This window comes from Sander lucioperca, chromosome 12, assembly GCF_008315115.2.
Source record: "Sander lucioperca isolate FBNREF2018 chromosome 12, SLUC_FBN_1.2, whole genome shotgun sequence".
In the NCBI taxonomy this organism is placed as follows: Eukaryota; Metazoa; Chordata; class Actinopteri; order Perciformes; family Percidae; genus Sander; species Sander lucioperca.
In genome coordinates, this window is record NC_050184.1 from 23,127,902 (window position 1) to 23,130,401 (window position 2,500).

At 48.0% G+C, this 2,500-nt stretch overlaps 1 long non-coding RNA gene across 1 annotated transcript in view; it reads left to right on the plus strand.

The window, feature by feature from the left end:
* The window catches only part of LOC116045467, an 18,533-nt gene extending 17,578 nt beyond the window's left edge, over nt 1-955 (plus strand). The window contains exon 3 of the long non-coding RNA XR_004103926.2: nt 860-955. This is a non-coding gene — a long non-coding RNA (uncharacterized LOC116045467). The remainder of the gene's footprint in view (nt 1-859) is intronic.
* The last annotated feature ends 1,545 nt before the right edge of the window (nt 956-2,500 follow it).

The window sequence follows — 2,500 nt, forward strand, 5'->3', positions numbered from 1 at the left end:
TGTAACGAGGACACGTGGTGGCATTTGTACGAGTGTTTGAGAAGTAATAAATAAAAGAAAGAATGCAGAATAGTTTCACATCCAAACTCATCTTCCCAGGGAACGACCAGAGACGCAAAACACGTCAGACGGAGATGGTCTACTCCAGGAAATAACCACAGCCGACTTTTACAGATCGAGAAAATTTGAGTTTGAAATTCCATTACTTTTCCTTTCCTTTCCTAGCATCTCATTGCCAGACCTTCCTCCACAGCTCTGCAGAGGAAGGTCTGTCTAGTCCACACAGCATTCCTGGATGGGAGGAAATCACAATCGTCGTGGGCGGTGCTAAGCGCCGGACGGAGCCACGGTGCCTCTGCTAAATAGCCTCAGGAAGGAACTGGTTTTGGTGGAACGTGTGTACGAGTTGAGGATAAACGAGGAGGTTAGAACGACAACACAAAGAAAGAGGAAGGTAACGGACATCCGGCCGAAAAGAGGGACATCCTGTGGAATTTCTGACGGCAACGGAGCAATCCGAGAAGTGCGACGTCGTGGATATATATAGACTAATGGAGTCACCCCCTGCTGAAAATTAGATAGAATGCAGCTTAATGAGCTTCAGCATTGGCTTCACTTTCTAGCCCTCCGAATAACCATTCATCATTTCTACAGTCTATGTTCTCAAGACAAAGAGAACAAGAGTTCTGGTCTTTTCTCCAGTAAGAGTAGTATCTTATGTCGCTCCAGAGCTCCGACAGCAACATGTCTGTAAGGAGGTGGTTCTCTCTGACCAGCAGCTCTGTATTCAGGAGAGGAACTCCAGTCTGGACCAGGAGGACCCAGAGCCTCCACAGATTAACAGACTGATCTCATGAAGTGGCCTCTTTCTGACCAAGTAGTTCCAGGAACGTAGTTCTAGGAACAGTCCACTTCTAAACAGTTCTACTAACTACTCTCCCCCAAAACTGTTTTTCCATTTGCATTCACACTGGCCAAGTGGCCATAGAAACTGACCTTTTGTTATTATAATCACAGCCATCTGACCACCACTATGAGGGAAAGGGAGAAGACCCTGCCCTGAAGTAGGAGCTGAAAGAGTAACGGGAACTGAGGTCAGAGGAACTTAAAAATCCCCAAATTGGTCCAGTCAGAACACAAGAAAAAAACACAGGACTTTCACCCAGGAGACCGGGGATCAGGTCCCGCGTGTCACGTTTCCTAAACCCAACCGTAGCCTCGCGATAACACGCCACGTGGCTTTACAAAGTGCCACGTGGCTTTAGAAAATGCCGTGTATGTTTACGCTGTGATGTTGCAGACTGCCGTCCACAGCGTAGACATACACGCGGAGAGCTCAAAGTGCGTACAGATAACACGCCACTTGGCTTTAGGAAACCATCTGACAGTCTGGCGAGGTCGGTGACTCGAGTCTGGTCGGTGTGTTCCGTGCCGTCGTCCGTCCGAGGGGCCGTCGGCCTTCATTTGACAGTCTGGCTTTGAATTTCTGGAGAAACCAGACCCACATGACGCGTTCGTCCAATCAGCTGCCGGTTTTCATTTTTGGGCGACAATCCAGATTAGCGCCGCCTGCTGTTATGGAGACGTATTACGTCTGGTCTCTTCGGTGTTCTGAGGAACTTTTTGGACCAACTCGGGGAGACTGATCAGTCACACTGGCTTTACTGCCGACGGTCGGCCGTCTGGTCGGTGTGTCTGAGCCTTTAGTGCAGCAGAGAAAGAGTCTGTAGCCAACATGGCCGTTATAACCTCGGTGGTATCAGAAGCAAACAGTGACCACCAGCTCCTCTCATGAAGCTGGGAGCCGAGATCAGAAAGGAGGCAAGCATGGAGACTCCGGATCAACTAGAAATGCAGAGCCAGACCCAAAAGAAGACTGTTCCTTTCCTAACTTTCAATGATTTTACCAAATCTGTTACGTTTCCAGGTTCTCCACGACTACTGTATTTGTATTTCTGTCACTGTCTGTCAGCACTATGACTTCTTCAGGAGAGACTGTCTGACCATGAGAGGAGTTATCTCTCATGTAAGTTATCGCTGTATTTAAACAATATCACTTACGTTGCTTTGGACAACACACACATGACTGATAAGACCCAATCAGGAGGAGAAACGTTGGCATCAGTGTCGGTGTCGCCCAAAGGTCTCCGTTTGAACCACAACCCCGCAGATTCCAAACCAAAATGGGTCAAAAGTGTTTTCAAAATGTCTCCGGAGCAGGGGGAATGAGAGGGGGAAACGCCAGAGCAGGGGGAATGAGAGGGAGAAATGTCTAGTAGTAATTTGCATTTCTCAATTCAGGGAACGTGTGGATGTAAGGTTTTTAATGTACGATGTACGCTGTGGGAGTTGTAGGGCAAAAGCCATTCTTATTTCTATAGCGCCCCCTGCAGGGGGATATGGGTCATTTTTCCTTTCCGAGATAGGCTAAACACTCTCTACCATTCCTGAAAGTTTCACCTGTGTAACTTGTACGGTGGAGGCTCTAGACCCACTTTTA